Source organism: Bombina bombina, chromosome 2 (assembly GCF_027579735.1).
Source record: "Bombina bombina isolate aBomBom1 chromosome 2, aBomBom1.pri, whole genome shotgun sequence".
NCBI lineage: Eukaryota > Metazoa > Chordata > Amphibia > Anura > Bombinatoridae > Bombina > Bombina bombina.
In genome coordinates, this window is record NC_069500.1 from 98,865,600 (window position 1) to 98,891,862 (window position 26,263).

Consider the following 26,263-nt stretch of genomic DNA (forward strand, 5'->3'; position numbering starts at 1 on the left):
AAGCCTCCAGGACGGTCAAAATTAGAACAAATATGATCAAATTAGAGCAAAACATTTCAGAAATGTCATCCTTTTTCAAGCTCTAATTCTCTATGCCTCGCTCATTTTATTTATAGCTTTAGCGAGTGTCGGTGGAAGGGGGCGTGGTTATAATAAAGATTATACATACACGTAGGTATAAAATATATAGCGTTATCTATACTTGTCTGTGGGTTCTCTTCTAAACCCACATAACAATCTTATATATAATATATATATATATATATATATATATATATATATATATATATATATATATATATATATATAGAAAGGGTAGGGAAAGGGAGGCTAGTAGAGCCAGATTAATAATTCTTTACCTAGGACTGTATGGCAACGCCCAGGTGTAGACAAAACCTTATATGAAGGAAAAAATGACCAATGTGCAGACCCTTTAAATATTTAGATAATCATTATAAAAAAGGGAGATACTACAACAACCGCAATTAGATTGCTATAATGCATAGACAGGGATTGCAGCACATATTTTTAATTTTTAATTAGCTTTGGAAAATTCTAAAGCTCCGCTAAAATAGCGGTGTGTGTAGATATATACTCACTCTCCACATTCACATATGCTACCCAGCGTCAAAGTTGAATAGAAGGTTACCACTAAATTAAAGAACACATGAATCGATGAGTCAAGAAGCGTGATTGGACCAATGCACAAGCACAGATTTGGCTGTGCAGTTTTATTGTAGTTCACACAGAATAAAACCAGAAGAGCAAACAGGTATTGACTGTTTAAATTGACAACACCTCCACTAGAGGGTGGTTACGTGTAAGCGTAAAATCCGCCACCATAGTGATCATTGAGGATCTATGTCAAAACAACACATGTATACAGATAAACAATAGAGAATTCACACAAACAATATTGTAAGATGAAAAGTGTAATGCTTAAGTCATGTGCACTATACCTGAATTTGGCCAAATTGTGCATTGGTCCAATCACGCTTCTTGACTCATCGATTCATGTGTTCTTTAATTTAGTGGTAACCTTCTATTCAACTTTGACGCTGGGTAGCATATGTGAATGTGGAGAGTGAGTATATATCTACACACACCGCTATTTTAGCGGAGCTTTAGAATTTTCCAAAGCTAATTAAAAATTAAAAATATGTGCTGCAATCCCTGTCTATGCATTATAGCAATCTAATTGCGGTTGTTGTAGTATCTCCCTTTTTTATAATGATTATCTATATATATATATATATATATAACTTCCATCCATATGCTTTTTGGGGCAGATTTACTAAATGTCGGATGGACAGGGTTCACTTCTGCAAACATGTTCTCCTGGGATCGCTGCCCACATTTACGCCTAGATTTGGAGTTTGGCGTTAGCCGTGAAAACCAGCGTTAGAGGCTCCTAACGCTGGTTTTAGGCTACCTCCGGTATTTGGAGTCACTCAAAATAGGGTCTAACGCTCACTTTTCAGCCGCGACTTTTCCATACCGCAGATCCCCTTACGTCAATTGCGTATCCTATCTTTTCAATGGGATTTTTCTAACTCCGGTATTTAGAGTCGTGTCTGAAGTGAGCGTTAGAAATCTAACGACAAAACTCCAGCCGCAGGAAAAAAGTCAGTAGTTAAGAGCTTTCTGGGCTAACGCCGGTTCATAAAGCTCTTAACTACTGTACTCTAAAGAACACTAACACCCATAAACTACCTATGTACCCCTAAACCGAGGTCCCCCCACATCACCGCCACTCGATTCAATTTTTTTAACCCCTAATCTGCCGACCGCCACCTACGTTATACTTATGTACCCCTAATCTGCTGCCCCTAACACCGCCGACCCCTATATTATATTTATTAACCCCTAACCTGCCCCACACAACGTCGCAGCCAGCTACCTACAATAATCAACCCCTAATCTGCCGACCGCAAAGCGCCGCCACCTACGTTATCCTTATTTACCCCTAATCTGCTGCCCCTAACACCGCCGACCCCTATATTATATATATTAACCCCTAATCTGCCCCCCTCAACGTCGCCTCCACCTGCCTACACTTATTAACCCCTAATCTGCCGAGCGGACCGCACCGCTACTATAATAAAGTTATTAACCCCTAATCCTCACTAACCCTATAATAAATAGTATTAACCCCTAATCTGCCCTCCCTAACATCGCCGACACCTAACTTCAATTATTAACCCCTAATCTGCCGACCGGAGCTCACCGCTATTCTAATAAATGTATTAACCCCTAAAGCTAAGTCTAACCCTAACACTAACACCCCCCTAACTTAAATATAATTTTAATCTAACGAAATTAATTAACTCTTATTAAATAAATTATTCCTATTTAAAGCTAAATACTTACCTGTAAAATAAATCCTAATATAGCTACAATATAAATTATAATTACATTGTAGCTATTTTAGGATTAATATTTATTTTACAGGCAACTTTGTATTTATTTTAACCAGGTACAATAGCTATTTAATAGTTAAGAACTATTTAATAGCTAAAATAGTTAAAATAATTACAAATTTACCTGTAAAATAAATCCTAACCTAAGTTACAATTAAACCTACCACTACCCTATCAATAAATTAATTAAATAAAATACCTATAATTATCTACAATTAAACCTAACACTACACTATCAATAAATAAATTAAATACAATACCTACAAATAACTACAATGAAATAAACTATCTAAAGTACAAAAAATAAAAAAGAACTAAGTTACAAAAAATAAAAAAATATTTACAAACATAAGAAAAATATTACAACAATTTTAAACTAATTACACCTACTCTAAGCCCCCTAATAAAATAACAAAGCCCCCCAAAATAAAAAAATGCCCTACCTTATTCTAAATTACTAAAGTTCAAAGCTCTTTTACCTTACCAGCCCTGAACAGGGCTCTTTGCGGGGCATGCCCCAAGAAGTTCAGCTCTTTTGCCTGTAAAAAAACCATACAATACCCCCCCCCAACATTACAACCCACCACCCACATACCCCTAATCTAACCCAAACCCCCCTTAAATAAACCTAACACTAAGCCCCTGAAGATCTTCCTACCTTGTCTTCACCCTGCCAGGTTCACTGATCGGTCCAGAAGAGCTCCTCCGATGTCCTGATCCAAGCCCATGCGGGGGGCTGAAGAGGTCCATGATCCGGCTGAAGTCATCATCCAAGCGGGAGCTGAAGAGGTCCATGATCCGGCTGAAGTCTTCATCCAAGCGGGGCAGAAGAGGTCTTCCATCCGATTGAAGTCTTCATCCAAGCGGGATCTTCTATGGTCATCCATCCGGAGCGGAGCGGCAGGATCCTGAAGACCTCCGACGCGGAACATCCATCCTGGCCGACGACTGAACGACGAATGACGGTTCCTTTAAATAACGTCATCCAAGATGGCGTCCCTCGAATTCCGATTGGCTGATAGGATTCTATCAGCCAATCGAAATTAAGGTAGGAATATTCTGATCCAATCAGCCAATCGGATTGAACTTGATTCTAATTGGCTGATTCCATCAGCCAATCAGAATATTCCTACCTTAATTCTGATTGGCTGATAGAATCCTATCAGCCAATCGGAATTCGAGGGACGCCATCTTGGATGACGTCATTTAAAGGAACTGTCATTCGTCGTTCAGTCATCGGCAAGGATGGATGTTCCGCGTCGGAGGTCTTCAGGATCCTGCCGCTCCGCTCCGGATGGATGACCATAGAAGATCCCGCTTGGATGAAGACTTCAATGGGTGGTGGGTTGTAATGTTGGGGGGGGGTATTGTATGTTTTTTTTTACAGGCAAAAGAGCTGAACTTCTTGGGGCATGCCCCGCAAAGGGCCCTGTTCAGGGCTGGTAAGGTAAAAGAGCTTTGAACTTTAGTAATTTAGAATAGGGTAGGGCATTTTTTATTTTGGGGGGCTTTGTTATTTTATTAGGGGGCTTAGAGTAGGTGTAATTAGTTTAAAATTGTTGTAATATTTTTCTTATGTTTGTAAATATTTTTTTATTTTTTGTAACTTAGTTCTTTTTTATTTTTTGTACTTTAGTTAGTTTATTTAAATGTATTTATTTGTAGGTATTGTATTTAATTAATGTATTGATAGTGTAGTGTTAGGTTTAATTGTAGGTAATTGTAGGTATTTTATTTAATTAATTTAATGATAGTATAGTGTTAGGTTTAATTGTAACTTAGGTTAGGATTTATTTTACAGGTAATTTTGTAATTATTTTAACTAGGTAACTATTAAATAGTTCTTAACTATTTAATAGCTATTGTACCTGGTTAAAATAATTACAAAGTTGCCTGTAAAATAAATATTAATCCTAAAATAGCTACAATGTAATTATAATTTATATTGTAGCTATATTAGGATTTATTTTACAGGTAAGTATTTAGCTTTAAATAGGAATAATTTATTTAATAAGAGTTAATTTATTTTGTTAGAATAAAATTATATTTAACTTAGGGGGGTGTTAGTGTTAGGGTTAGACTTAGCTTTAGGGGTTAATACATTTATTAGCATAGCGGTGAGCTCCGGTTGGCAGATTAGGGGTTAATGTTTGAAGTTAGGTGTCGGCGATGTTAGGGAGGGCAGATTAGGGGTTAATACTATTTATTATAGGGTTAGTGAGGCGGATTAGGGGTTAATAACTTTATAATAATAGCGGTGCGGTCCGGTCGGCAGATTAGGGGTTAATAAGTGTAGGCAGGTGGAGGCGACGTTGTGGGGGGCAGATTAGGGGTTAATAAATATAATATAGGGGTCGGCGGTGTTAGGGGCAGCAGATTAGGGGTACATAAGGATAATGTAAGTAGCGGCGGTTTACGGAGCGGCAGATTAGGGTTTAAAAATAAAATGCAGGTGTCAGCGATAGCGGGGACGGCAGATTAGGGGTTAATAAGTGTAAGGTTAGGGGTGTTTAGACTCGGGGTACATGTTAGGGTGTTAGGTGCAGACTTAGGAGGTGTTTCCGCATAGCAAACAATGGGGCTGCGTTAAGAGCTGAACGCGGCTTTTTTGCAGGTGTTAGGTTTTTTTTCAGCTCAAACAGCCCCATTGTTTTCTATGGGGGAATCGTGCACGAGCACGTTTTTGAGGCTGGCCGCTTGCGTAAGCAACTCTGGTATTGAGAGTTGAAGCTGCGTTAAAAATGCTCTACGCTCCTTTTTTGGAGCCTAACGCAGCCTTTATGTGGACTCTCAATACCAGAGTTATTTTTATGGTGCGGCCAGAAAAAAGCCGGCGTTAGCTACGCGGGTCCTTACCGACAAAACTCCAAATCTAGGCCTTAGTGTGCTATACCGCCCCCTGCTCACGCTATGGTGTAAAGGTTCAGATGCAGCCGTCTGATGACAACTGGGCGAATATCAAAGGTCACCAGTCTCATGTTCAGACTCACATATTACAAGAAAACCCACAAACATTTTATATACCTTGTGGTTGCCATAACTAAAATTGAATTCTTGCAAATCTAGGAACATTTTTACCAACTGCTTTAACTTTATTTGGAGTCATACAATGCATATTTTGTTTCAAATACACAAGGAAATTGCTAGATAATTTCTGTCACTCACACCAAAACCACTATCAGAAACACGCTGGGAATGTTGTATAGAAAGTGCCAAATTAAAGAAATTATTCTTACATTTGAAGAGATGAAGGCAAAATACAGACCCCAAAGCAGCAAGTGAATCTCATTCTCTATTAGTAGAATTACAATTCTTTAAATGACTTCTATCAGTAGTGATTTGGTATGACATACAGGGAGTGCAGAATTATTAGGCAAGTTGTATTTTTGAGGATTAATTTTATTATTGAACAACAACCATGTTCTCAATGAACCCAATAAACTCATTAATATCAAAGCTGAATATTTTTGGAAGTAGTTTTTAGTTTGTTTTTAGTTTTAGCTATTTTAGGGGGATATCTGTGTGTGCAGGTGACTATTACTGTGCATAATTATTAGGCAACTTAACAAAAAACAAATATATACCCATTTCAATTATTTATTTTTACCAGTGAAACAAATATAACATCTCAACATTCACAAATATACATTTCTGACATTCAAAAACAAAACAAAAACAAATCAGTGACCAATATAGCCACCTTTCTTTGCAAGGACACTAAAAAAAGCCTGCCATCCATGGATTCTGTCAGTGTTTTGATCTTTTCAACATCAACATTGCGTGCAGCAGCAACCACAGCCTCCCAGACACTGTTCAGAGAGGTGTACTGTTTTCCCTCCTTGTAAATCTCACATTTGATGATGGACCACAGGTTCTCAATGGGGTTCAAATCAGGTGAACAAGGAGGCCATGTCATTAGATTTTCTTCTTTTATACCCTTTCTTGCCAGCCACGCTGTGGAGTACTTGGACGCGTGTGATGGAGCATTGTTGTCCTGCATGAAAATCATGTTTTTCTTGAAGGATGCAGACTTCTTCCTGTACCACTGCTTGAAGAAGGTGTCTTCCAGAAACTGGCAGTAGGACTGGGAGTTGAACTTGACTCCATCCTCAACCCGAAAAGGCCCCACAAGCTAATTTTTGATGATACCAGCCCAAACCAGTACTCCACCTCCACCTTGCTGGCGTCTGAGTCGGACTGGAGCTCTCTGCCCTTTACCAATCCAGCCACCGGCCCATCCATCTGGCCCATCAAGACTCACTCTCGTTTCATCAATCCATAAAACCTTAGAAAAATCAGTCTTGAGATATTTCTTGGCCCAGTCTTGACGTTTCAGCTTGTGTGTCTTGTTCAGTGGTGGTCGTCTTTCAGCCTTTCTTACCTTGGCCATGTCTCTGAGTATTGCACACCTTGTGCTTTTGGGCACTCCAGTGATGTTGTAGCTCTGAAATATGGCCAAACTGGTGGCAAGTGGCATCTTGGCAGCTGCACGCTTGACTTTTCTCAGTTCATGGGCAGTTATTTTGCGCCTTGGTTTTTCCACATGCTTCTTGCGACCCTGTTGACTATTTTGAATGAAACGCTTGATTGTTCGATGATCACGCTTCAGAAGCTTTGCAATTTTAAGAGTGCTGCATCCCTCTGCAAGATATCTCACTATTTTTTACTTTTCTGAGCCCGTCAAGTCCTTCTTTTGACCCATTTTGCCAAAGGAAAGGAAGTTGCCTAATAATTATGCACACCTGATATAGGGTGTTGATGTCATTAGACCACACCCCTTCTCATTACAGAGATGCACATCACCTAATATGCTTAATTGGTAGTAGGCTTTCGAGCCTATACAGCTTGGAGTAAGACAACATGCATAAAGAGGATGATGTGGTCAAAATACTCATTTGCCTAATAATTCTGCACTCCCTGTATTAATAGAAGCTTCTAAAGTCTTACATGAAAGAAATATTCCTTTTGACATATGCATCTCTCTCATGGGTAACTTAAAAGTTTTTAGTTTTTTTTAATTTCGAGACAATGGATTTTTGACAGCTTTAAAAACTGCACACAGTATTGCAGTTGAAAATGGCAATGAGTCAACCATTCTAGAAAAAAGGATTCGGAAAGTCACACTTCAGTTATGAAGGAACTGATGAATATTTAAATGTTGGACAAGAACATTTTCAAAGTGAATATTTGCTTCTAATTATTAACCAAGCAATAATTTCTTTCAATAACAGATTTAAATTATATGAGAAACACAATAATTTATTAAGAGATTGAGCTATCAAAATTATTGCATAGATCTGCATACTGTTTTGAAAAATGGAGATTTAACACTATACGAAGTATTGTACTACCTGTATTTACAAGAGTTGTACCCAAATACAAATATAGCGATTACACTATTGCTGGCAACACCAGGAACCAAATATTCTGCTGAAAGGAGCTTCATACAGCTAGAATTAATCAGAACCTATTTGTGGAGTACAATGTTACAAGAATAGTTGACTGGACTTTCGATGATTTCCAAAGGCCGTAATCGTAGCTCACGTAGCTACGATTGCGGCCTTTGGAGCCGAAACGCGTCAGCAAGCAGTCCTTGGGGTGGAACAAGCACCTCTCACTTGTCTAGGGAATGAATTTTGATCATTGATGAACTTTTAATGTTTTCTTCAATAAACTTTCTGCAAAATCCACCGGCTACCAGTGCATCCTTGAAACCCTCATTTGCTACATGTATATACGCATATTAACACATAAATATATATATATATATATATATATATATATATATATATATATACGCATATTAACACATAAATATATATGTATATACGCATATTAACACACACATATATATATATATATATATATACGCATATTAACACATAAATATATATGTATATATATATGCATATTAACACATAAATATATATGTATATACTCATATTAACACATAAATATATATGTATATACGCGTATTAACACATAAATATATATGTATATACGCATATTAACACATAAATATATATGTATATATGCATATTAACACATAAATATATATGTATATACGCATATTAACACATAAATATTCATGTATATACACATATTACCACATAAATATATATGTATATACACATACTAACACATAAATATATATGGATATAATCATACTAACACATAAATATATAAGTATATACGCATATTAACACATATATATATATGTATGTATATACGCATAATAACACATAAATATATCTGTATATACGCATACTAACACATAAATATATATGTATATACGCATATTAACACAAATATATATGTATATACGCACATTAACACATAAATATATATATATGCAGTGGCGTCACTAGGGTTGGTGTCACCCGGTGCTGTAAGTTATGGTGTCACCCCCCCCCCCCCCCACAGAAAGCTGACACACACAAAAACACAGACAAACACACATACAAACACTCAGACACACTTAAAACATACTCAGATGCACACACAAACACTCAGAAACACACTCAGACACACACACAAAAACACTGAGACACACACACACACAAAAACTCAGACAAACACACACACAGAAACACTGAGACACACAAAAACTCAGACACACACATACAAAATATGTAAACTGCACTGCATTAATTATAAAGCTCATGCCTAGAGCTGCTCCCTGGCTCAGCAGAGCATCAAATGAAAGATAAACAGAGCACTCTAAAAATAAATCACTAAAGAAAAGTTTTAGGTGCAAACTATGAAAATTCTGCTCTCTGACTCTGTTCCAAGTCTGTCAGTGCACAGCCCCGGGCCGCGTGCCTACCGCTTCTTATGGCCAATCACCTCTGCACTCTGCCCACCCCCAGACCCCCGCCCGCCCTCCTACCGGTTCAGTGTGCACTTAGTGTACCGTAACCGTAATGGTCTGGTGGGCATCATACGTGGCTCCTTCACTTTAAAGACAGTGTCAAACAGTCATGTGGTCAGGTGCCAGGCATCCCCTCATGATTTGCCAGTTCCCGTTTAGAGAGACAGCACAGCAGTGAGTGACTCCACTGCTCCACATGTCACTGAGCAGTGAGCACAAATAGGCAGGCAGGTTTAGGCTAGCAGCGCAACTTTGCAAGCCCCACGGCATGCCCACAACATTCATAGTGAAATTGGGCAGGGGAGAAGCAAAGTACAAACAAGCAAAAGCAGCCGGGAAAACTATTTGTTGAAATTGCAGCACTGGCTCAAGGGGCAAAAAAATTGTGTGTCTACATCTTCCCCAGTCCCACCAATGTTCACAAATGCCAGCCAGTCTAATAAAAAAAAATCTATGCATCTCAACATTGTATTTCTTTGAATTTCAATAAAATTTAAAAAAAAAAAAAAAAAAAAAATTTTTTTTTTGGTGTCACCCCCTGGTGGGTGTCACCCGGGTGCGGCCCGCCCCCCCCGCCCCCCCCTAGTGACGCCACTGTATATATGTATATACGCATAACACATAAATATATCTGTATATACGCATATTAACACATAAATATATATGTATCTATATACGCATATTAACATATAAATATATATGTATATACACATATTAACACATAAATATATATATATATATACGCATAATAACACATAAATATATCTGTATATACGCATATTAACACATAAATATATATGTATGTATATACGCATATTAACATATAAATATATATGTATATACACATATTAACACACATATATATATCTATATACGCATATTAACATATAAATATATGTATATACGCATATTAACACATAAATATATCTGTATATATGCATATTAACACATAAATATATCTGTATATACGCATATTAACACATAAATATATCTGTATATACGCATATTAACACATAAATATATATGTATATACGCATATTAACACATAAATATATCTGTATATACACATATTAACACACATATATATATCTATATACGCATATTAACATATAAATATATGTATATACGCATATTAACACATAAATATATATGTATATATGCATATTAACACATAAATATATATGTATATACACATATTAACACATAAATATATATGTATATACGCATATTAACACATAAATATATCTGTATATACGCATATTAACACATAAATATATATTTATATACGCATATTAACACATAAATATATATGTATATACACATATTAACACAAAAATATATATGTATATACACATATTAACACATAAATATATATGTATATATGCATATTAGCACATAAATATATATGTATATAAGCATATTAACACATAAATATATATGTATATACGCATATTAACATACAATTAAAATTATCAACCAGAGCGCTCCAAATAAGAGCTAAAGTGTAATTGTATTGGATAGCATAAAATATAACTACATATAATATAACAATAAGCAAACGCAGAAAATTAACCACAATTGCCTAGCAATGCTACAATCTAAATATCCTATTTCAGCTCTATAAATAGAAATAAAGGACCACAATCTAAATAAAAGTAAATTTGATGCAATAGTGGATTTAGTATTAATACATTTAAGGTCGAGCTTATAAGTGAATAAACAACAAATTACATAAAATATTCATAACAATATAAAACAAAACAAAATAAAATTGTTTAAAATAATACTTTGCTTGGATTAATAATGTCCCATATGGCCGAGATGGCAAAAAAATCTTTCACAAAGTCTTTTTAATCCTGAGTGTCTGTAAACTTTATCTCCGTGATCGCAAATCTCCTGGAAACAAAAGATAATCTCCTTCAGGCAGTGTGAAGAGCCGTGTGTAAATTAATTAATCTCTACTCACAGTTTCAAAAAGATGAGGTCTGCGATGAAACGTGCCCTTAGAACATAGTTTATTCCGATTCTGGAATGTCTCCAAAGGGATCAGAGCACTCAAAATTCAAAGAGTACAAAATACTTAGGGCAAGTAACACTTAAATTACCAAGTATTAAAAAGTATTAAACCATCCGCAATCCTGGAGCCTATAACCAAAGATACGGCTGCTCACTGTATAACCCTCTAGACTGATAAGCCAATAAGATTAGCCCAAACAGTCAGAGGTGCCGTGGCCAAAATCCAGAAGCGCCGTTCACATCGGTTTTCAATCGGCTTTATGCGGGATATAACATTAAGCTCCGTTCGAGGAGTAGTTTACCATAGAGCAACGCGTTTCAAATTAATCTTTGTCAAGCTCTTTACCGAAGGGACTCCTTCCAGGTTAAATAAATACCTATATCTAAGCCATGATTGGATAATGTGTGAACCAATCAGGCAGCAGAACCGACTACGTGTCAAACAATATTTGATACATGCCGCTACTTAGAAACAGAATAATAATATCAATGTGCTGCTATAATCAATGTAACGATTATAAAGAAACACAGTAATCACACCAGAAAACGATGTTTATATAAAACTCAATATTAGGATTGTTATTATGCTTGGCGATAAACATAGACAAAATGGTGTGTTATAGAAACAAATAAACTCGAACATATAACTACAAAAATTATAAGTAAACAAATATAGTGCATACCTAAATCAACCAATATAGATAGTTCATAGAGGTTATTGCAGATCTGCAATAACCTCTATGAACTATCTATATTGGTTGATTTAGGTATGCACTATATTTGTTACATTGATTATAGCAGCACATTGATATTATTATTCTGTTTCTAAGTAGCGGCGTGTATCAAATATTGTTTGACACGTAGTCGGTTCTGCTGCCTGATTGGTTCACACATTATCCAATCATGGCTTAGATATAGGTATTTATTTATCCGGAAGGAGTCCCTTCGGTAAAGAGCTTGACAAAGATTAATTTGAAACGCGTTGCTCTATGGTAAACTACTCCTCGAACGGAGCTTAATGTTATATCCCGCATAGAGCCAATTGAAAACCGCTGTGAACGGCGCTTCTGGATTTTGGCCACGGCACCTCTGACTGTTTGGGCTAATCTTATTGGCTTATCGGTCTAGAGGGTTATACAGTGAGCAGCCGTATCTTTGGTTATAGGCTCCAGGATTGCGGATGGTTTAATATATGTGGTTTGCTTATTGTTACATTATATGTAGTTATATTTTATGCTATCCAATACAATTACACTTTAGCTCTTATTTGGAGTGCTCCGGTTGATAATTTTAATTGTATGTCCATATTTTTTAGAAGTATAGATAGACTTCTATTTCATCTGGAGTTTGTTGTAACAGTTTTATTTTGGCGTGGTCTCAGACATTGTTTTTTGGATATACGCATATTAAAATATAAATATATATGTATATTCGCATATTAACACATAAATATATATGTATATAAGCATATTAACACATAAATATATATGTATATACGCATATTAACACAAATATATATGTATATACGCATATTACCACATAAATATATATGTATATACGCATATTAACACATAAATATATATGTATATACGCATATTAACACATAAATATATATGTATATAAGCATATTAACACATAAATATATATATATATACGCATATTAACACATAAATATATCTGTATATAAGCATATTAACACATAAATATATATGTATATAAGCATATTAACACATAAATATATATGTATATATGCATATTAACACATAAATATATATGTATATACGCATATTAACACACAAATATATATGTATATACGCATATTACCACATAAATATAAGTGTATATATGCATATTAACACATAAATATATATGTATATACGCATATTAACACAAATATATCTGTATATACACATATTAACACAAAAATATATATGTATATACGCATATTAACACAAATATATATGTTATACGCATATTAACACATAAATATATATGTATATACGCATATTAACACAAATATATATGTTATACGCATATTAACACATAAATATATATGTATATACGCATATTAACACATAAATATATATGTATATACGCATATTAACACAAATATATATGTATATACGCATATTACCACATAAATATAAGTGTATATATGCATATTAACACATAAATATATATGTATATACGCATATTAACACAAATATATCTGTATATACACATATTAACACAAAAATATATATGTATATACGCATATTAACACAAATATATATGTTATACGCATATTAACACATAAATATATATGTATATACGCATATTAACACAAATATATATGTTATACGCATATTAACACATAAATATATATGTATATACGCATATTAACACATAAATATATATGTATATACGCATATTAACACAAATATATATGTATATATGCATATTACCACATAATTATATATGTATATACACATAAATATATATCTGTATATGTGCATATTAACACATAAATATATATGTATATACGCATATTAGCACAAATATATCTGTATATACACATATTAACACATAAATATATATGTATATACGCATATTAACACAAATATATCTGTATATATGCATATTAACACATAAATATATATGTATATACGCATATTAACACATAAATATATATGTATATACGCATATTAACACATAACTATATATGTGTATACGCATATTAACACATAAATATATATGTATATACGCATATTAACACATAAATATATATGTATATACGCATATTAACACATAAATATATATGTATATATGCATATTAACACATAAATATATATGTATATACGCATATTAACACATAAATATTCATGTATATACACATATTACCACATAAATATATATGTATATACACATACTAACACATAAATATATATGGATATAATCATACTAACACATAAATATATAAGTATATACGCATATTAACACATATATATATATGTATGTATATACGCATAATAACACATAAATATATCTGTATATACGCATACTAACACATAAATATATATGTATATACGCATATTAACACAAATATATATGTATATACGCACATTAACACATAAATATATATATATGCAGTGGCGTCACTAGGGTTGGTGTCACCCGGTGCTGTAAGTTATGGTGTCACCCCCCCCCCCCCCCCCCCCACAGAAAGCTGACACACACAAAAACACAGACAAACACACATACAAACACTCAGACACACTTAAAACATACTCAGATGCACACACAAACACTCAGAAACACACTCAGACACACACACAAAAACACTGAGACACACACACACACAAAAACTCAGACAAACACACACACAGAAACACTGAGACACACAAAAACTCAGACACACACATACAAAATATGTAAACTGCACTGCATTAATTATAAAGCTCATGCCTAGAGCTGCTCCCTGGCTCAGCAGAGCATCAAATGAAAGATAAACAGAGCACTCTAAAAATAAATCACTAAAGAAAAGTTTTAGGTGCAAACTATGAAAATTCTGCTCTCTGACTCTGTTCCAAGTCTGTCAGTGCACAGCCCCGGGCCGCGTGCCTACCGCTTCTTATGGCCAATCACCTCTGCACTCTGCCCACCCCCAGACCCCCGCCCGCCCTCCTACCGGTTCAGTGTGCACTTAGTGTACCGTAACCGTAATGGTCTGGTGGGCATCATACGTGGCTCCTTCACTTTAAAGACAGTGTCAAACAGTCATGTGGTCAGGTGCCAGGCATCCCCTCATGATTTGCCAGTTCCCGTTTAGAGAGACAGCACAGCAGTGAGTGACTCCACTGCTCCACATGTCACTGAGCAGTGAGCACAAATAGGCAGGCAGGTTTAGGCTAGCAGCGCAACTTTGCAAGCCCCACGGCATGTCCACAACATTCATAGTGAAATTGGGCAGGGGAGAAGCAAAGTACAAACAAGCAAAAGCAGCCGGGAAAACTATTTGTTGAAATTGCAGCACTGGCTCAAGGGGCAAAAAAATTGTGTGTCTACATCTTCCCCAGTCCCACCAATGTTCACAAATGCCAGCCAGTCTAATAAAAAAAAATCTATGCATCTCAACATTGTATTTCTTTGAATTTCAATAAAATTTAAAAAAAAAAAAAAAAAAAAAATTTTTTTTTTTGGTGTCACCCCCTGGTGGGTGTCACCCGGGTGCGGCCCGCCCCCCCCCGCCCCCCCCCTAGTGACGCCACTGTATATATGTATATACGCATAACACATAAATATATCTGTATATACGCATATTAACACATAAATATATATGTATCTATATACGCATATTAACATATAAATATATATGTATATACACATATTAACACATAAATATATATATATATATACGCATAATAACACATAAATATATCTGTATATACGCATATTAACACATAAATATATATGTATGTATATACGCATATTAACATATAAATATATATGTATATACACATATTAACACACATATATATATCTATATACGCATATTAACATATAAATATATGTATATACGCATATTAACACATAAATATATCTGTATATATGCATATTAACACATAAATATATCTGTATATACGCATATTAACACATAAATATATCTGTATATACGCATATTAACACATAAATATATATGTATATACGCATATTAACACATAAATATATCTGTATATACACATATTAACACACATATATATATCTATATACGCATATTAACATATAAATATATGTATATACGCATATTAACACATAAATATATATGTATATATGCATATTAACACATAAATATATATGTATATACACATATTAACACATAAATATATATGTATATACGCATATTAACACATAAATATATCTGTATATACGCATATTAACACATAAATATATATGTATATACGCATATTAACACATAAATATATATGTATATACACATATTAACACAAAAATATATATGTATATACACATATTAACACATAAATATATATGTATATATGCATATTAGCACATAAATATATATGTATATAAGCATATTAACACATAAATATATATGTATATACGCATATTAACATACAATTAAAATTATCAACCAGAGCGCTCCAAATAAGAGCTAAAGTGTAATTGTATTGGATAGCATAAAATATAACTACATATAATATAACAATAAGCAAACGCAGAAAATTAACCACAATTGCCTAGCAATGCTACAATCTAAATATCCTATTTCAGCTCTATAAATAGAAATAAAGGACCACAATCTAAATAAAAGTAAATTTGATGCAATAGTGGATTTAGTATTAATACATTTAAGGTCGAGCTTATAAGTGAATAAACAACAAATTACATAAAATATTCATAACAATATAAAACAAAACAAAATAAAATTGTTTAAAATAATACTTTGCTTGGATTAATAATGTCCCATATGGCCGAGATGGCCAAAAAATCTTTCACAAAGTCTTTTTAATCCTGAGTGTCTGTAAACTTTATCTCCGTGATCGCAAATCTCCTGGAAACAAAAGATAATCTCCTTCAGGCAGTGTGAAGAGCCGTGTGTAAATTAATTAATCTCTACTCACAGTTTCAAAAAGATGAGGTCTGCGATGAAACGTGCCCTTAGAACATAGTTTATTCCGATTCTGGAATGTCTCCAAAGGGATCAGAGCACTCAAAATTCAAAGAGTACAAAATACTTAGGGCAAGTAACACTTAAATTACCAAGTATTAAAAAGTATTAAACCATCCGCAATCCTGGAGCCTATAACCAAAGATACGGCTGCTCACTGTATAACCCTCTAGACCGATAAGCCAATAAGATTAGCCCAAACAGTCAGAGGTGCCGTGGCCAAAATCCAGAAGCGCCGTTCACATCGGTTTTCAATCGGCTCTATGCGGGATATAACATTAAGCTCCGTTCGAGGAGTAGTTTACCATAGAGCAACGCGTTTCAAATTAATCTTTGTCAAGCTCTTTACCGAAGGGACTCCTTCCAGGTTAAATAAATACCTATATCTAAGCCATGATTGGATAATGTGTGAACCAATCAGGCAGCAGAACCGACTACGTGTCAAACAATATTTGATACATGCCGCTACTTAGAAACAGAATAATAATATCAATGTGCTGCTATAATCAATGTAACGATTATAAAGAAACACAGTAATCACACCAGAAAACGATGTTTATATAAAACTCAATATTAGGATTGTTATTATGCTTGGCGATAAACATAGACAAAATGGTGTGTTATAGAAACAAATAAACTCGAACATATAACTACAAAAATTATAAGTAAACAAATATAGTGCATACCTAAATCAACCAATATAGATAGTTCATAGAGGTTATTGCAGATCTGCAATAACCTCTATGAACTATCTATATTGGTTGATTTAGGTATGCACTATATTTGTTACATTGATTATAGCAGCACATTGATATTATTATTCTGTTTCTAAGTAGCGGCGTGTATCAAATATTGTTTGACACGTAGTCGGTTCTGCTGCCTGATTGGTTCACACATTATCCAATCATGGCTTAGATATAGGTATTTATTTATCCGGAAGGAGTCCCTTCGGTAAAGAGCTTGACAAAGATTAATTTGAAACGCGTTGCTCTATGGTAAACTACTCCTCGAACGGAGCTTAATGTTATATCCCGCATAGAGCCAATTGAAAACCGCTGTGAACGGCGCTTCTGGATTTTGGCCACGGCACCTCTGACTGTTTGCTAATCTTATTGGCTTATCGGTCTAGAGGGTTATACAGTGAGCAGCCGTATCTTTGGTTATAGGCTCCAGGATTGCGGATGGTTTAATATATGTGGTTTGCTTATTGTTACATTATATGTAGTTATATTTTATGCTATCCAATACAATTACACTTTAGCTCTTATTTGGAGTGCTCCGGTTGATAATTTTAATTGTATGTCCATATTTTTTAGAAGTATAGATAGACTTCTATTTCATCTGGAGTTTGTTGTAACAGTTTTATTTTGGCGTGGTCTCAGACATTGTTTTTTGGATATACGCATATTAACATATAAATATATATGTATATTCGCATATTAACACATAAATATATATGTATATAAGCATATTAACACATAAATATATATGTATATACGCATATTAACACAAATATATATGTATATACGCATATTACCACATAAATATATATGTATATACGCATATTAACACATAAATATATATGTATATACGCATATTAACACATAAATATATATGTATATAAGCATATTAACACATAAATATATATATATATACGCATATTAACACATAAATATATCTGTATATAAGCATATTAACACATAAATATATATGTATATAAGCATATTAACACATAAATATATATGTATATATGCATATTAACACATAAATATATATGTATATACGCATATTAACACACAAATATATATGTATATACGCATATTACCACATAAATATAAGTGTATATATGCATATTAACACATAAATATATATGTATATACGCATATTAACACAAATATATCTGTATATACACATATTAACACAAAAATATATATGTATATACGCATATTAACACAAATATATATGTTATACGCATATTAACACATAAATATATATGTATATACGCATATTAACACAAATATATATGTTATACGCATATTAACACATAAATATATATGTATATACGCATATTAACACATAAATATATATGTATATACGCATATTAACACAAATATATATGTATATACGCATATTACCACATAAATATAAGTGTATATATGCATATTAACACATAAATATATATGTATATACGCATATTAACACAAATATATCTGTATATACACATATTAACACAAAAATATATATGTATATACGCATATTAACACAAATATATATGTTATACGCATATTAACACATAAATATATATGTATATACGCATATTAACACAAATATATATGCTATACGCATATTAACACATAAATATATATGTATATACGCATATTAACACATAAATATATATGTATATACGCATATTAACACAAATATATATGTATATATGCATATTACCACATAATTATATATGTATATACACATAAATATATATCTGTATATGTGCATATTAACACATAAATATATATGTATATACGCATATTAGCACAAATATATCTGTATATACACATATTAACACATAAATATATATGTATATACGCATATTAACACAAATATATCTGTATATATGCATATTAACACATAAATATATATGTATATACGCATATTAACACATAAATATATATGTATATAACCATATTAACACATAACTATATATGTGTATACGCATATTAACACATAAATATATATGTATATACGCATATTAACACATAAATATATATGTATATACGCATATTAACACATAAATATATATGTATATACGCATATTAACACAAATATATATGTTATACGCATATTAACACATAAATATATATGTATATAAGCATATTAACACATAAATATATATGTATATACGCATATTAACACATAAATATATATGTATATACGCATATTAACACATAAATATATCTGTATATACACATATTAACACATAAATATATCTGTATATACACATATTAACACATAAATATATATGTATATACGCATATTAACACATAAATATATCTGTATATACGCATATTAACACATAACTATATATGTATATACGCATATTAACACATAAATATATATGTATATACGCATATTAACACATAAATATATATGTATATACGCATATTAACACAAATATATATGTATATACACATATTAACACATAAATATATCTGTATATATGCATATTAACACATAAATATATCTGTATATACGCATATTAACACATAAATATATCTGTATATACACATATTAACACATCAATATATCTGTATATACGTATATTAACACATAAATATATATGTATATACGCATATTAACACATAAATATATATGTATATACGCATATTAACACATAAATATATCTGTATATACACATATTAACACATAAATATATATGTATATACACATATTAACACATAAATATATATGTATATACACATATTAACACATAAATATATCTGTATATACACATATTAACACATAAATATATCTGTATATACGCATATTAACACATAAATATATCTGTATATACGCATATTAACACATAAATATATCTGTATATACACATATTAACACATAAATATATCTGTATATACGTATATTGACACATAAATATATCTATATATACGCATATTAACACATAAATATATCTGTATATACGCATATTAACACATAAATATATATGTATATATGGATAATAACACATAAATATATCTGTATATACACATATTCACACATAAATATATCTGTATATACACATATTAACACAAATATATCTGTATATACGCATATTAACACATAAATATATCTGTATATACGCATATTAACACATAAATATATCTGTATATGCACATATTAACACAAATATATCTGTATATACGCATATTAACACATAAATATATCTGTATATACGCATATTAACACATAAATATATCTGTATATACGCATATTAACACATAAATATATCTGTATATGCACATATTAACACAAATATATCTGTATATACGCATATTAACACATAAATATATTTGTATATACGCATATTAACACATAAATATATCTGTATATACGCATAATAACACATAAATATATCTGTATATATACGCATATTAACACATAAATATATCTGTATATACGCATATTAACATAAATATATCTGTATATACGCATATTAACACATAAATATATATGTATATACACATATTAACACAAATATATATCTGTATATACACATATTAACACATAAATATATCTGTATATACGCATATTAACATAAATATATCTGTATATACGCATATTAACACATAAATATATATGTATATACACATATTAACACATAAATATATCTGTATATACACATATTAACACGTAAATATATCTGTATATACACATATTAACACATAAATATATCTGTATATGCACATATTAACACAAATATATCTGTATATACGCATATTAACACATAAATATATATGTATATACGCATATTAACACAAATATATATGTATATACGCATATTAACACATAAATATATCTGTATATACGCATATTAACACATAAATATATATGTATATACGCATATTAACACATATATATATCTGTATATACACATATTAACACATAAATATATCTGTATATACGCATATTAACACATAAATATATATGTATATACGCATATTAACACAAATATATATGTATATATGCATATTACCACATATATATATCTGTATATACGCATATTAACACAAATATATATGTATATATGCATATTACCACATATATATATCTGTATATACACATATTAACACATATATATATATCTGTATATACGCATATTAACACATATATATATAAGTATATACGCATATTAACACATAAATATATCTGTATATACGCATATTAACACATAAATATATCTGTATATACGCATATTAACACATAAATATATATGTATATACGCATATTAACACAAATATATATGTATATATGCATATTACCACATATATATATATCTGTATATACACATATTAACACATATATATATATATCTGTATATGCGCATATTAACACATATATATATAGGTATATACGCATATTAACACATAAATATATCTGTATATACGCATATTAACACATAAATATATCTGTATATACGCATATTAACACATAAATATATCTGTTTATACGCATAATAACACATAAATATATCTGTATATACACATATTAACACATAAATATATCTGTATATACGCATATTAACATAAATATATCTGTATATACGCATATTAACACATAAATATATATGTATATACACATATTAACACATAAATATATCTGTATATACACATATTAACACGTAAATATATCTGTATATACACATATTAACACATAAATCTATCTGTATATATGCATATTAACACATAAATATATCTGTATATATGCATATTAACACATAAATATATCTGTATATACACATATTAACACATAAATATATCTGTATATACACATATTAACACATAAATCTATCTGTATATATGCATATTAACACATAAATCTATCTGTATATATGCATATTAACACATAAATATATATGTATATACGCATATTAACACATAAATATATCTGTATATGCACATATTAACACAAATATATCTGTATATACGCATATTAACACATAAATATATATGTATATACGCATATTAACACAAATATATATGTATATACGCATATTAACACATAAATATATCTGTATATACGCATATTAACACATAAATATATATGTATATACGCATATTAACGGCAAAAAAGGAGTAGTACTGGATGCTCCGATAAAATTAGCAAAATTTATTATTCATCATTAAAAACGATACATGGAGAGACATGAAGACACAAGAGCAGGCGCAGCACTGGGCTTACGCGTTTCGGCTATAGAGCCTTAGTCATAGCATACAGGTGCTGGGCCTGACAGGTGCATTTAACACCTTAGGTTGATTCTTATTGGTTAAAAAGAAAATTTAAAAGAAAAACAACCCGCCCGCTTTCGGAAGTGTCATATGTGTTACATATAAAGAAGCAAATGCCTAAACAGAGAAATACACATTAAATTACAAAAGAGAAACATAATAACCAAAAAACCAAAAAACGCAAGTGTAAACAAATGGTATTAAATTTGAGAGAGTCAAATAGAGCTGGACATTGATCCATCAAGGCTAGCCGTTAGACAAAAGGGAGCACAATTGTATCCTAAGGTGCCGATGCTAGTAATTTGAATATAATAAATGACACAATATGCATATCCAAAGCTATGTGATAAAATTACTTGAAACATAAATAATAAATTGTCTTGAAAGAAAAAATGCAGTTATTTTACATATAATAATGACCACAGTAGAGTGTGTGTACACAGTAAGTCCTATGTAAACAGTAATTATTAGGTTATAAGTTGTAAGACTAAATGAAATGGGAAAAATTGTAATAACAATAAAAATAATAAAAATAGGGAACACGTTTATGTTGCGTATAGAAAATGATCTACAAGTACATAATAGATAGATAAAGAGATTCCAAGGGACTGGTTACCAAATAAACTATGTGTGGGACTACGTCTCACTGTTGAGTGGATATATATGTAGGTGATAAGGCGCCCTGTGTTATGGGAAAAATATATACAGGTCAAGAGGTTAGATTCAGGAGAGATAACAAAAGACTGGTGGTTATTCCCAGTAATTTATTAAATCATACCTGGAGTTAAGTCCTTTAGGTATTCTGGTGTCTAGTTTGAACATCCAGAATGCCTCTCTTTTGGCAAGTAGTTGACTAATATTGCCGCCTCTGCTAGGCAGGGCTACTTTTTCGATGATACACCACCTGAATGAACTAAGATCATTGTCATGTTTGCCATTGAAATGAAGTACCAATGGCGTGGTTGCTTTACCTATATTAAAGGATGATAGGTGTTCTCTGAGTCTTGAGTTCATATCTCTAGAGGTGAGTCCTACATATTGCAGATGGCATTGGGTGCAAGAAATAAGATATATAACATTGCTGGCTGTACAGTTGAGGCAAGACTTAATGTCAAAAGTTTGACCAGTAGTGTAGGACGTAAAATCTTTAGTCACCTGAACAAAGTCACAGGGTTTACAACGTCTACTGCCACACTTGTACATCCCGCAGTGCCTTAACCACGAGCTTTGGTTAGTCTCAGTCTTTTTAAGTTCAGTGGGTGCTAAAATGCCTCCTAGTGTACTACTTTTCCTATAGGAGCATCTCAGACCTTGATCTACTGTAGTTATCAATTTGTCATCGGCAGCCAATAGAGCAAAGTGTTTTTTTACTATATTGCATATTTTATTGTACTGGGCGCTGAATTGCGTGACAAAGTACACGCCTTGGGAGGACTTGGAGGGGATGCTGGTTTGTTTGTCTTGTAATAGGATCTTTCTGTCAGTATGTTCAAGGGACTTTTTGGCCCTTGTAACATCATATAAAGGATAGCCTCTCTCACGCAGTCTTTCTGACAGCATGTCTGCTTCCTTGTTGTAAGTAGATGTATCTGAGCAGTTTCTCTTTAATCTAGTGAATTGTCCTTTTGCGACAGCGAATCTCATTTGTTTAGGATGGCTGCTGTTGCCATGCAGCAAGGTGTTCCCTGAGATGGGCTTACGATAGACACTCATGGAGACGCCGCTGTCGTGTGTGCCTGTCAGGGTTAGATCTAAATAATTAATACATGTGCTGTGTGACTCAAAGGTAAACTTTAAATTTAAATCATTAGAATTTAAAAATTCTAAAAAGGATGGCACATCTGTCTGTTTACCTGACCATACCAGGAGGAGGTCATCAATGTATCTCCTATAAAATTTGATGTCATTTCTGTAAGGATTGTCATCTCCAAAGATGCGGCACAGCTCCCACCAACCTAAATATAGGTTGGCGTACGAGGGAGCAAACTTAGCTCCCATGGCTGTGCCGCATCTCTGGAGATAGAAATCCCCATCAAATTTAAAAAAATTATGAGTCAAGAGAAACTCAATTACTGTGATGACATAGGTCTGGAACTCAGAAGAATAGTTACTGTGGCTCTGAAGGAAATAAGAAATTGCTTGCAGGCCCTTCCTGTGGGGTATGGAAGAGTATAGGGCAACTGCATCTATAGTTAACCACATGTATTTCTCTTTCCATTCAAAAGACTCCAAAATATTAATTATATGCTTGGTGTCACGAACGTATGACACCAAGGACAGGACCATGGGCTGTAAAATGGAATCCACCCACTGTGAGAGGTGCTCCAAAAGAGAGTCTATCCCACTCACAATGGGTCGGCCCTGGACATTGTCAATACTTTTGTGAACTTTCGGAAAATGGTGGAAACAGGGAGTTCTGGGATATTGTACATCTAGGTATTGGACGGTCTTGTCATCCAGAAATCCCTGTTCCCTACCATCATCCAAAATGTGTTTCAATTGTGACTTATACAAATTGGTGGGATCTCTGCGTAGTTTTTCATAATCGTTTGTGTTATGTAGTTGGCGTTTGGCCTCTGTAATGTAATCGTTCCTGTTCATTACAACTACTGCCCCGCCTTTATCGGCGGGGCGTATCACTATCTGATTGTTGCCCTTAAGTTGGGCTAGTGCATCTTTCTGTTTGAGTGTAAGATTTTGTTTGACTTTTTTGGTTTCTTTTTGAAGCTTAATTAGATCTGTTTCGATCCTGTGCTGGTAAGTCTCCAATATTTGTCCTCTGGACATTATAGGGTAGAATTTGGATTTTTCTATGAGTGTGGTACCCATATTAATTGAACCCATGTCTGTGGATGACTCTATAGCTAGGGACTGTAGAGTGACTATGTCACACATTTCTGAGAAATCACTAATATTATTAGGAGTAGAGGTTATGGGTACAGGTTGTTCGTTTTGCACAGTGTTTGTACTACTGAAATGTTTTTTCAAGGTCAGGCTTCTAATTAGGCGATTTACATCAATGAGTGTTTGAAAAAGGTTAAAGTTGCTTGTGGGTGAAAAGCCTAAGCCTAGGGCTAAAACTGAAACCTGTTGTGATGTTAAATTAACAGATGACAGATTAATAACATTGGTATTCATTTGTATTTGCTCAATGGTTTGTTCCCCCTGCGTGGATATCTGCCCTGACCTACTTTGGTCTGCCCTCCACTGTGTGTTTGATCCAGGGCCTGTGGAAAAACCTGTTCTAGATCATTGGAGGTCAGGCTTGTATTGGTTATGGTCACGGTGG